This window comes from Pelodiscus sinensis, chromosome 11 (assembly GCF_052426305.1).
Source record: "Pelodiscus sinensis isolate ZL-2025 chromosome 11, ASM5242630v1, whole genome shotgun sequence".
Lineage (NCBI taxonomy): Eukaryota > Metazoa > Chordata > Testudines > Trionychidae > Pelodiscus > Pelodiscus sinensis.
Genome location: NC_143062.1, coordinates 13,504,162 through 13,517,868, shown reverse-complemented (window position 1 = coordinate 13,517,868; position 13,707 = coordinate 13,504,162). Strand labels below are relative to the sequence as shown.

General features: G+C 40.2%; 1 protein-coding gene across 18 annotated transcripts in view; it reads right to left on the bottom strand.

The window, feature by feature from the left end:
- Positions 1–13,707, bottom strand: part of LOC102448489 (plasma membrane calcium-transporting ATPase 2) — an 857,866-nt gene that overhangs the window by 650,857 nt on the left and 193,302 nt on the right. For 15 of the 18 annotated variants that reach the window (XR_012906525.2, XR_012906526.2, XM_075939340.2 and 12 more), the window contains exon 2: positions 9,621–9,650. The exons of 2 other annotated variants lie outside the window; for them this stretch is intronic. The gene's annotated coding sequence lies outside the window, so the exon portion shown is untranslated. Of the gene's footprint in view, positions 1–464; positions 764–9,620; positions 9,651–13,707 lie in introns of those variants that run through there. One more of the 18 variants, XM_075939332.2, reaches the window with a different exon arrangement.

Below are 13,707 nucleotides of genomic sequence, written 5' to 3'. Positions count from 1 at the left end.
CCTTGCTCATAAAGAATATACCATGGTGGTGCCTCCACCTGGCTGGCCTTGTACACACTCACTGGTGTGCCTTGAGAGCCTCCAGGAATAAACTCATTCCAGTAATAATCTGGATCTAATTCCAGAACAACAACTACAAATCATATACATCTAATAGATTACATTAAAATAAACAATCTTTACTTAACAAATAATCAGGGTTTAACAGATTAACAATGAATAACATTAACATAATGCACAACAATAACTGGAACTTATAGATCTGGCATTTGCACTGCCAATATTGATCCCACCCCAGAGTGTGCACACCCCTGGACTCAGAGTCCCAGACTCTTGCTTGCGTGGATGTGCTCGAAGAACTGCAGCTGTAATGGAGATTCTCTGTAGGCAGTGTATATGAGAGTCCAATCTAGGGAGTAGCTCTGTGCCAGGCCGCACTTTCCCAAAAATGCCCAGTTACTTACAGTCTCATGCTGTGCCTATCAGAAGCAGCCTGCTAGATCCCAGTTCCAAAGGCATCTAGTCCTAGTCTGAAGCTGCACTCTAACAGCCCCTGGACTGGATCAAACTCCTTCACAGCAGCCTGGCTCCCCTTCTGTTCCAAAGTCCAAGGGCAGAGTCCCACAGTGCTACGCCTCTCTTCTCATGCACGTGGAGAGACCCCGATCTCCCACACAAGAGTCACTTCCTTCCTATTTTTCTCAAGGGCTCATGGGAATTGTAGTCTGTGAGGCTGGATTGCAGCACACAAGGTCTTCCCAGAAAATAAGCAGAAGCACCTTTAGTGAGGGGACTACGTATATATTAATTTCCAGTCCATCCCCAGTGAGCACATCTTTGGCATAAACTAGTACACATACCCCATCAACATTTTCACAAAACCAAAAAAAGAGAGAAATGTTCCTTTTTCATTTGGAATATATATTATCCAGCTCTGAAACAGACCTTTTCTTGTTACAGTGATGATAAAATCAGGTATGAGGTATCCTTTCCACAGCCTATCCTCTAAAGGTTAGCTTTCCTTGAGCATGCTCAAGTACTAGAGGAAAGTGCAGGTGTGTGTTCTCTGAGGTTATGTGTAGCCTGAGATAAACTAGCCACTTCCTTTTTAAAAGAACATTCTGTCAGTCAGAAAGCAAAAATATATCAATAACTAAATGGGAATATTAGTGCCATAAGCTACACTTTCATAATATCTACAAAGTTCTGTCACTTTTTACATTATGCACAGATCTCCATTTGCTCTTCTAGGATATCTAAAAAGAGATACATGTAACAGCTTGCCTGTGGCTTTAAAAATAAATAAAAATAAGCAGATTTTTTAGGATGCAACAAAGCCAGGAGCTGCAGTGAAATATAAAATGCACAATTAAACTTCTCAGAGTTTAATTACAGCAAATGTCTGACAATCAAGAATCTAAAAGGCTGCCTTTCAATAACAAAAGATGGCTCTGGATAAATAAAAAGGGAACCCTATTCCTGCCATGGACTTTCCAAAGTGCTATTTTCCTTCTCACTCCCCCTCTGCCTCCACAACACTTGTTTCCAAGTATTCTACTACTCAGACCACAGACCACTTCCAGGGTAATGAGAAATTACTTAATTCACTACAGCAGGTGGCTAGGATTTGTGACTTTGTCCTCAATGTGGGTACAATTTATACCTTCAAGTTAGCAGCACTTCTGTGGGTTCCCACATCCCGCATGGCCCTACAACATACCAACATTTTTATAAAATACAGGACTGTGTAGCACTTTAAAGACTAACAAGATGGTTTATTAGATGATGAGCTATCGTGGGCCAGACCCACTTCCTCAGATAATAAACCATCTTGTTAGTCTTTAAAGTGCTACATAGTCCTGTATTTTGTTTCAACTACACCAGACTAACACGGCTACATTTCTATCACTATTCAACATTTTTATGACTGCTTAGAACAATGCTTCCTCAATTCTCATCACCCAGGCTACGTCTACACTGGCATGATTTTCCGGAAATGCTTTTAACGGAAAAGTTTTCTGTTAAAAGCATTTTCGGAAAAGCGCGTCTAGATTGGCAGGACGCTTTTCCTCAAAAGCACTTTTTGCGGAAAAGCGTCTGTTGCCAATCAAGTCACGCTTTTCTGCAAAAAAGCCCCGATTGCCATTTTCGCGATCGGGGCTTTTTTGCGGAAATCAAATCTCTGCTGTCTACACTGGCCCTTTTGCGCAAAAGTTTTTCAGAAAAAGACTTTTGCCCGAATGGGAGTAGCACAGTATTTCCGCAAAAGCACTGACAATCTTACATGAGATCGTCAGTGCTTTTGCAGAAATTCAAGCAGCCAGTCTAGACACAGCCCCAGGGTCTTTCCTTTATTTGAATTACACTGATATCTTTATTCCACTCCACCATCAACCTCAGTTTGGATCAATCCACACACAAGAGAGCCACTTCCTGGGCACTCCTAAACCCCAACCCATGATATGCCTTCATTCAGAACATGTCACCTGATCCACCATCTACAGCCAAGCCCTTATATATATATATATATATATATGGAGATATACCTAGCTCATAGAGCTGGAAAGGATCTTGAGAGGTCATTGAATCCAGGCTTTTGCCCACACAACAGGACCAAGTACCATCCCTGACAGATTTTCCCCAAATTTTTAAATGGCCCCCTCAAGGACTGAACTCACAACCCTGGATTTAGCAGGCCAATGCTCAAACCACTGAGCTATCCCACCCCTAGCTGCAGTTGCTCCAATCCCAGAAAGAGAGAGACATCTACAGGAGCTCTATCAAGTATTCTTAAAACTATAGTACCTGTCTAGGGAAACGAAGAAACAGAGCCAGGTAGGTTCCTAGAAGCCACCTACTAACAGGACAGACTCACCAAAGAAAGCAACAGAACACCACTGGGCATTACCTATAACACCACTAGGCATTCTCCCAGCTAAAACCTCTCCAGCACATCATCAGGGATCTACAACTTATCCTAGATGATAATCCCTCACTCTAATGGACCTTGGGAGGCAGGCCAGTCCTCACTTAGATAGCTGCCCCAACCTGAAACAATTATTCACCAACCACATACCCCACAACAGAAACTCTAACCCAGGAACCAATCCCTGCAGTAAACCTTGTTGCTAACTCTGTCCACACTACCCTAGCGACACCATCACAGGACCTAAGCACATCAGCCATACCATCAGGGCCGTGTTCACCTGCACATCTACTAATATGATATATGCCATCATGTGTCAGCAATGCCCCTCTGCCATGTCCATTTGCCAACCAAATACTCTCTGTGCAAAAGAATAAATCAACACAAATCTGACATCAAAAAACCAGTCAAGAGAGCACTTCCGCCTCCCTAGACACTCAGGCCGTGTCTGGACTACAAAGTTCTATAGAAAAAAATATGCCAATTACGAACTGCAGTTTGCGTATCTTTTTCTGCTTTTCTTCCATCTACACTGGGCCAAATTTCGGGAAAAAAAGCGTCTTTCAGAACATCCCTTCTTCCTCGTCTACACTGAGGTTTACAGGGATGACGAAAAAACGTGTCTGCTTTTCTGAAATGTTTTTTGGAAAAGCAGACACATTCCTAGGATGCGGCAGGGGTTTTCTGGGATACCTTTGGAATCCCGGAAAAACTCTTCAGTCTAGACATACATTTAGTAACAGATTTGAAAGTCACCGTACAGGTCATATGTACTATCAGACTGGGTTTGAATAGAGACTGGATGTGGCTAGCTCACTACAAACAATAATTCCCCCCTTTCTCACCTTTTTATCAACTGTTGGGAGCAAGCCACATCCACCCTGACTGAATTGGCCTTGTTAGCACTGGTTCTCCACACAGTACTGTCACACTCCCATTTTACATGTGTATATATATCCCCGCCAAACTGAAGATCCATTTCATGCATCTGATGAAGCCCCCAGCCCATGAAAACTTATGCCCAAATGAATTGGGGGGCCTGCTCCTACCCAGCTATGCTGGAATGGCCCACCTGTCCATCTGCCCTTAAGTCAGTTAACTAGTTAAACAATGTATTTAACCAATTAAAAAGGATTATACATCCCTAGTAGAGATCATGAGAGTCTTGTGTCTTTACATCTAAAGATAATCCATTCAGGAGTGAAATCAAGATGATTACTGTTCCATCAAAAAGTTCTTTGTGGACAGAATGTCTCTGACTAAAGTTTTACAGCTTTAGTACAGCATTGTATTAATTCAACCAGCTTCTACATAAATGTCACAACAAAAATATTTCTTCTTCATCAACGAGTCTATTCAAAATGAGCTTAACATTAGAAGTGAAGTAAATTAATCTGTGAGAATTTTGTGAAATTAACTTGATTAATATGTGTTAGAACAAGAATGACCATTAGGTTAAGGTTACCTAAGCATTTCAGTTCTAATTACCTGTTTGCAGTTACACTAGTTTACAAAAATATTCACATTTCAAGGATCATCTCTGCCCAAAGGAAAATGCTTGTGTAAGTTTAAGAAACCTGGTTTTGCCAACTTGTGAAATTAATACCCTCCGTGTTGGGAAAAAACAACCAAATTTTGTGGGGGGTTTTGGTTGTTTTTGGTTGTTTGTTTGTTTTTGCCACTGTATAGCACCACTAGAAAATGTATATTTGGCAAGGAAATAGCACTCCCTGAGGAGAGCTTAAGTGTTTACTGAAGCTGGATTTTGATTATAACCCTTGAGCTGCCCTTTGTGCATGTGTCATACTTCCCCCCGCCCCAGGATGTTTTCATTTTGGGACTAAAGGGCTCCCGCTGACTTCATTGGACATTGAATCAGGCCCTAGATTTGTATGAAGGCAAGGAAGACTGCTCTGTGCGAGCGTGCATAGCTAAGTAGCTGAATACTGAAAAATGACCTGAATGTGCATGCCAGTTCAGGCAAGGCCCACCATAAAAACTTTACAACCTCCATTGGTAGGAGTGTGGCATGTAGCACATGAAACAATTATATTTATAATCATACATATAAAAGCAGATTTAAGATTAGATATGTAACTTTAATTTTATAATTTCTTTACTTGAGTGCTGAACTACGCAATCTTAATGGTATCCTCAATTATTTAATGAATACCAATGAATAGTACAGGCAATGTAATATAACTTGCTATTACTATGACAAAGCCGCATTTTATATTATGTATATTTATAGTTGCAAAACAAGCTTTTTATCCTGTTTACCATTCTTTGCTCTCTCAAAAGCTCGTCTACATTATTGCTTACCCAGTGCTTAAACAAGTGACCTTTAAACAAGCATACATAAAATAGAAGCTACAATAAAGCTTCTACACTACTCTATCTCAGTATTTAAACTGCACTCAACCATGATATTAGAGTACCAAGCAAAATGAAAAAGTAGTCAAAATGAAGCTTTTTTCTTTCTTCCTCTTCCCCTTATCAGAGGGTCTACTTAGTAGTTAAACATTATTAATAATCATATCTTATTATGGAAAACCAAGTAGGATGGGGTTTTTACATTTTGGTCTGAAGATAACACAGCAGCTGTTTCAGCTTTTAATGTAACTTTTAAACTCCTTGTTCTGCAATTCAAAAGGGGGCTCTACTTTTAGCTCCCAAGTGACATGTCTGCAGTGCTATCCAATATATATGTCTCTGGATCTGAGAGACTTTTAAATAACCCATGAGGAAAAACATAAATTACTCCTTAACATATAATTAAAAGCAAGCATCTTCTTACAAAAGTACAAACCCAAGCTTTTTGTTAACTTACTAGGAACTTATGTATCTGTAAAACCCAAGAGTTTTTCAACCTTAGGCCTTACAAAGGGATTTAATTTACTCTTTTGTTAAGTAAGGAAACTTAAAGAAAAAACCCTCCTTTCCTAATAATGATACAGCTAAGACCACAGGGTTTCCCTGCTAACACTCTGCCTTTTAAACTTTACTCTGAGAGGGTTAAATGATACTTTGACATTTGGCCCTGTATATGTGATTTTTAAATGTTTCAATGGTACATTCTAAAGCCGGCAATACTTCAGGTGTTTCTAACAAACAAATGTTGTGTTTCTGACAGATTATAGCCTGGATGTGTCAGAAAAGGCAAGGGTATTTTTCACAGAAAACTTAGCTACAGAGCATTTCAAAGCCAATCAACTGACCCAATATACATAGGGCCTGATTCCGATGTAAATCTGGAGCAACTCTTTTAAAATCATTGGAGTTACACCAGAGTAAATGAGATCAACATCTGGCTGCTAAAACCAATCCTTTTCATGGAAGTGAAAATGAGATGATTGTAATATATTTAATTTGTGAAACTGAATCCTTTTACTCAAAATACATTGAATTTATTTATAAAATTAATTATATAGCGTAATCACTAATTATCTTACTGGAGTGTTAATTTTCAGTGTTTGGTAAAAACCATTAATAGTTTCCCAGTTCCTTTAGAAATACATGAAGAAACCTATACAGGCAGAATTAGAAAATAGATTTTCAAGAATTACTTCAGACTGATTTTTCTGAAGCTATATTACAGCTATTGAGGCTATTGGTGGCTCTCTGCTTTTGACATTGTGCCTACCAATGCGTTGATGCAATGCTGAGTCAAAGTAACGTGCCTTCAGTGGCGCAAATTACTTAAGCAAGAGCTGCTGAGCTGTCATCCTTCTTTTTGATGACACTACTAAGACAATATAAATATTTATGAATATTGTATTATTATTAAAGTACACTTAATTAGGAAACTAAAAGTTGGCAGAGATCTAACTTGCCAGTTCAAGAATATCTCATGTAATGGGGAAAATATTATCTTATGGTTGAGAAAGTGGGGCTTGAGCATTGGGAGTCTCTATCCTCACCGTAGACCAGGGTGAGAAGGGAAACTTTCTATTTGCTCCCTGGCTTAATCCTGGATTGCACAGTGGCTGCTCCAGCCCCTGTGGATTCTGCTCTCACCTCCATGCAATCTGCCCCGCCTCCCCCCACACACACACACGCACTCAATCAGTGTACACAGCTTACTGGGAATGATGCATGTGAATCATCCGTCTCTGTGCCTTCCAGTTCCACTGCCCTGAACTGTAGTGTCGGGCTTTGTATCATGTCACTGATGAATCACACCAACTTTAACAAGCATTATTAAAATCATTCCAATCTTGCATTAAAGAAAAAAAAACCCAAAGGAAAAAACAGTTAACGGATATAAAACTTGGAGAACTACATCTTCCATGTTATCAAATCACCATTCTCTCTTTTTGGAGTCTATTACAAGGGAAATCCCTGCTGGACACAACCTTTTAGAAAGGGAAAGGGAAAGGGAAAGGGAAAGGGAAAGGGAAAGGGAAAGGTATGATTCAGTGATCTTCAACTCCGGTTGTTTCTGAAGTCCAGGGCTGTTTCTTGAAAGATGAAAAGATAAACTCAGACCAGAGAAAAGAACAGCAACAACAATGATCCAGTGTCTGTCTCTGGCATTTGTTATCTCTTGCAGCCATGCTGGCAAAACACAGACACGGAGCACTCTCATCAGTCACTCTGTGGACATTGACACTGGAATTAAAGACCCATGCTACAGACATATGGGCTGAAGCTGGAGTCTTGACCCAGAGCCTGGGCTCCAGCCAGAGCATTAACATCTACACAGCAGTTTTACAGCTCTGCAGCTCAAGCCCTGAAAGCCTGAGTCAGCTGACCTGGGCCAGCCATAGGCATTTAATCACTGTGTAAATGTATCCTCTCTGACTTGGCAAATGCACCCCCATGTCAGACTGAAGGCACATGTCTTGCCTTGCCCTGCTGGTCAGAGGCTCGTAGCTGTGCTAGTCAGGTTGTCGTGGATAGCTTGGTCAGGAAGCAAAAGAGAGAAAGATTTTAAAAATAGGAGAAATAAAATAAGGAAGGAAAAAGACATATTAGGCAGGAGCCAGAAAGTCAAATCTGGTGTTCAGCTGAGGCCAGTGGAGGTGGTAGCATGTAGCCCCCTCTTCTTCTGACTTGAGCTGGACAGGAGTATAAAGGCCCAGCAGTGTCAAAGTGCATATGGAGGTGCATAGACAGCAGCATTCATAATGGTAAAGCTTGGTGCTTACTGTCCCAATGAGTGACCTCAAATAAAGATTGTCCTTAAGCAGTGAAAACTCGTGTTGTGACTTCAATTACAATTTCCCATTGCCTACTGCCTTGTCATGACTATTAAGAACAGGTGATCACATGTGATCATTATCCTCTTGCTGCTGCCTGCTATCGCTCATGGGCTAGTAGGAAAAATGGATTTTGGAGTAATCAAGTCCTGGTATGATGGGAGCCTGGAAGGCAGTTTTAGCTGCCTCAAGGAGTATCAAGGGACATATCTTAGAGCTTGTGCAAAAAGCAAGCAAAACATTTAGACGTAGCCTGGGTGTAAGGGAACAGGGAAACACTGAGTAAGGATGTGAGAAAGTTTAGGGGAAAAGTAACCAGATGGATTTGAAGTGATGGTTAGACACCCACAAGGAAATGTCATAGACAGGTCAAGATTCTGGTTTGGAAAGAAGAGAACAGTCCACATAGGTAGCTGAATTTGTGTTTGCAGATGAGATTACCCAGAGATAAGGTAGAGCAGCAGAGGAGAAGGGGACCAAAGATACCATCCTGTGGAATCCCCATGAAAAGGTGGAAGGGAGATGAGGAAGATCTTTCAAAGGACACATAGAAAAGTATTTAAAGTCCAAAAAGAAGCAGGAAAGACAATAATCTCACTTATGCACTGTGCATGTACAGATGTGTTCAGCCAATCAGGGAATTAGGAGGGAAAAAGTCATATAAACAAACTCAATGAACCTACTTTGAAAATGGAAAATTCACCCACAAATGGCTGCACTGAATTTCTGGATATTGTTTAGATATAGAAAGAACACAACAGACATTGCTTGATTTACTAATCCTATGGACAAATTATAGTGGAAATTATACAGAAGCACTACAAACTTCAAATGGCAAACTTCCACTGTTTGGAATTAAGCATTCAGTACAGTTCCAGAATAAACATCAATATTTTGAAGAGAGGAACATGCTAAAATGACTTGTTCAAGAAGGTGACACCAGGAAATGGAAATGTCTTATTGAGGCATTTGCTTCCTTTGATTCAGATCCATTTATCTCTATTGATCGGGGTCCTCATGTAAAACGAGCAGCTCGTTTGCACATAAACAATTTGATCCGAAGTCCTCAAATAGAGACTTTCATACTGATATTGTTGAACACAATTCATGTTGAATTAACAACATGGTAATGCAATTAAAGTAGCCATTCTGATTTCATACCTTTTCTATTAACTATTGTTTATCTTTGTACAACATTAAATATAGCACCAAGGACAAATAAGCAGTTCTATAAATTATGGATAGAAAGAATCCCTAGTTATAAAAGACTAAATAAAACTGGTTGAAAAGACATAGGCAAAAGACTGTGATTCTCTACTTGGTAGATAGCTTGCATACAGGTCCTTTCCTCATTTTCCTTCCATGTCATTTTAAAGGATTCAGTTAGGCAATCCATCCCTGCTCAAAGACTGTAACCACATACTTCAATCTCATTTACATCAATGGGACTTAAGCACAGTGTTGATTGGGTGGGTATAAGCTTAAATATTTACCTGAGCTGGAGCCTTAGAGCTGCTGTTGACCTGCAGAAGGATGAAATAGTTGGTTTTAGATGCTGGAATATTGATTTATTGGTCACTACAGGTAAAGACTACATTTGACTGGCCTTAACTCAGCCTTCTTCAGTTTTGGAAGAGCATGTTGAATCTTATTTGTCACTCATGGAAGCAGTTTGAGCAGGGACACAATAGCAATCAGAATATCATTTGGAGTTTAATTGAAGGATATGACTGATACAAATAAAAATGTAATGGAATCAAAATAATGTCGGAGGCAGCCATGTGAAGTGTGCTTCTAAAAGAGTATATTCAGAGTTTCTGAATTTACTCCAGTAACGAAAAGCAGCGTTTACCTTTATGTACTGCTTTAGCATTGTAGAGCCAAAAATTAAAAAGAGAATGAGCTGGTTTCCATTCCTCTCATGCAAAGTGGCCCTTTACTTCTCCTGAGGGACTTTTCTGCTGTTTATAATGCATGACTGTTCAGAAGCTTTGGGATCTCAACTATTCCATGATATTTATGAATCATGCTAAATTCTTCTCCATCCTTGATATTTACACCCACTTAATATTTTCAGAAAACTGTAATTGCTTTGTCTGTTAAAAAAAATATATTGGCATTGGAAAAGACTCAGAAAAGGGCAACAAAATGATAAGGGGGTTTGGAATGGGTCCCATATGGAGAAAAGAGAAGACTCAGGGGGGATAGGATAAAGGTCTATAAAATCATGAGTGATGTGGAAAATGTGAATAAGGAAAAGTTATTTATTTATTCCCACAATATAAGACTTAGGGGTCACCAAATGATATTAATAGGCAGCAGGTTTAAAACAAACAAACGGAAGTTTTGCTTGACTCAGCGCATAGTCAACCTCAGGGTTCAAAAAAGAGCTAGATGGATTCATGGAGGTGAGGTTCATCAATGGCTGTTAGCCAGGATGGGTAAGAATGGTGTCTCTAGCCTCTGTTTCTCTGGAGGTGGGTGACAGGGGAGGGATCATGTGAGGATTACCTGTTGCATTCCCTTCCTCTGGGGCATCTGGAATTGGCCACTGTCGGCAGACAGGCTACTGGGCTGGATGGACTGTTGGTCTGACCCAGTACGGCCGTTCTTATGTTCTCTTCAATATAATTAGGCACTCTATATAGGACATCTCTAGGTCTTTTAATTTTTCCCTGATGTTTTGCACAAGATCTGGGACAGGCATAAGGATCTTGTGCAAAATTGGGGTTTTGTGCAAAAAAACCCCCCGTCCATACTGCTTCTTTGTGTGCAAAAACCCCTTGTGCAAAAAGAAACGGCAGAAAATATGCTAATGAGATCATGACTTATGCTAACGAATCTTTCATTAGCATATTTTATGATGGAAGAACTGGCAGTGAAGGCATAGCCTAAGTGTGTGTTCTTCAATTTTGAATGTCCATTTTGAAATTTTGACTTGCAGAAGCACTGAGATAAACTATTCTTTGAATGTATAAAGTGCTAAATAACACTCAGAACATAAAAAGCCCTTAGACCACTATACTGTCAGTGTGGGAACTTCATGTTCTCTCACACAGCAATATTATTAAATATTCTGAATCATAAAAACTCTATCAGAATAGCTCTTTACATGTTACTTCTCTTACTATTAAAAGATCAAGATGTATGTACAGTCAGTGGTGACCTACTGACATTTCTGCTCAGCGGCATTCCAGTTCCTCTGTTTTTTCACTTTACCCACCGGATGAAGCTATATGCAAATATACTATCTGGAGTCCAGAAATTATATACTCAGATTTCTCCATTCCAGGTTTAACAGGTGGAAACTAAGGATGTTAAGTAGCGTGTATTTCACTAATCGAATAATTGATGCATTTTTGCTTCAACTATTTGATTAGTCGATAGGGCGGCACTGCCCCTTTGAAATGCCGCCTCAGTGTTTCAAAGCGGCAGTGCCGCATGGATCCCGGGCTCACTCTGGTGCTGCCACTTTGAAGCATCCCCCTGTTCCCCTCCCCCCTTGCTGCCTCTCTTGCTGAGAGAGGCAGCAAGGTGGGGGAAGCAACTATTTAACTATCCTGTGGACTATCCAATAAGCATTTGCTTATTGGATCGTCAACTAGTCGACTAGTCCTTAATATCCCTAGTGGAAACACTGTTGCCAGGAAATAACTTTTTTCCTAATAAATCATTCTCTTGCAGCTAGAGATATTTGGTAACTTCACTTCAGAAGCAAATCATGATTGCTGTTAGTCAATACAGTTATTCAAAACATTATTCAGAACAGTTATTTTGAAATATCATTAGTGTGGACGCTCCACTGCTGCTATTTTGAAATAACTTCTCCCCAGAGTAATTCAAAGTAATTACTTCCCAATGCATTGTGGGGCTCTATGTCGAGGTAACGCATCCACAATAACGGAGCCTGCCTCAGACTAATTTTGAGGCTCTCTCATAGTGGGGACACTGTATTTTCATTTTCTTATTTTGGGAGTTATTATTTTTAAGTTAGTTATTTTGAAATAATGTTTAAAGGTTCAATCCAACTGTCTTTCAAAATAAAAATTGAGTGGGACTCTAAATTCTGTCCTTATTCTTTAAATTGTCTGCAAGTCTGAAAAAAACAGTCTTTAAAAAAGTAGGTAGCCCCTAAGATGAAATATCTGGTCATATACATCTCCAAAGCCTAAGTTAATGCTCCCTCTATTGTTTTCCTCCCTCACTGAAGCGTTTAAGAAGAACTGACTTCTAAATTTCATCATGAGATCAGAATAACACACTCAAATAACATTCCTCCTGCAATGAGGTTTACCACCTAATTCGAATTAGGGGCTTGAAATCGGAAGCCCATTTCACTGCCGCGTGTAGATGCGGGCAGTTACTTCGGGCTAGTCAATTTCTAAAATGGCGACCGGCCAGGAACATGCAAATCAAGCGTGGGATTTTTAAATCCCAGTCTTGATTTGCAAGTCCAGTCACCCTCATTAGCCTCTCTAGATCGATCTAGGGGGCTAATGTAGACATACCCTCAGAGAAGGAGAGAAGTAATTTTATTTTTTTAAATATCGACAAGCAACAGTTTAGCTAACTATCTAAATAAAGTAAACTGATCCAAAACTGCAAATGATCATTCCTGTGATTTAAGACTCAGTTACAACTTTTATTTAGTCTCGTAGCAATTTTTACATAATTTCCCTTGAGAAAAAGACAGTTACTTGTCCCATAACTGGTGTTCTTCAGGATGCATTGCTTCTGTCTATTTCACATTAGGCATGTGTGCATGCCACATGCACTATTGCCAGGAGATTTTCCTTCAGCATTACCTGAGGGTTCTGGACACCCCTGGAATGGTGCCTCTATTGTGCAGTATAAGGGGTGCCATGCACTTTCCGCCCACCTTCAGTTTATTTTTACCAGAGATGCCAGCATTGGGGAAGGGAAGTGGGTCATGGAATAGACACGAGCAATACCGAAGAACACCTGTTACAGAACAGATAACCATTTTTCCTTTTAACTTTAGTGTCTTATGAAGCATTTCTAGCTTTAATATGCACTGTATTTTAAATTGTTGCAGTGGCTTTTTGACTAACTTATGCATTTTTCCCTTGTGCCTTTCAGAGACCAACTCATAATGAGAACTTGTAAGGGGATAATACCTATGGGTACGTCTACACTACAGTGTTAATTCAAGTTAACTTAATTCAATATACTTAAAATTCGAATTAAGCTAAATCAAATTAACGCATCTACACACAAAACCTATTCCAAAATAGTGTTTTGCTATTTCGAAATAGCGCATCCACACTTAACACTGAACCGAAGTTAAGGCTGGCCGGAACCAGTGCCGGCAGGGCATCAGGTTAGGACTTAGTGTGTGGGGCTGCTGCCTGAGGCTAACTGAGCTCCATGATTAAAGAGACCCGACCTTCACCCCGGGCAGACAGTTCTCAGGGTTCCCCGCTTGCTTGTCTAGCTCGATGAGGGACAGCAAAGCAGTCCTGTCTTGGAGTGCCCTGACTGCCTGCACTTGGGACACCACAGCACTCGGCCACATGGAGCCAGAGCTGCCCCTGGGCATGTGTCTCGTGGGGCTGTTGC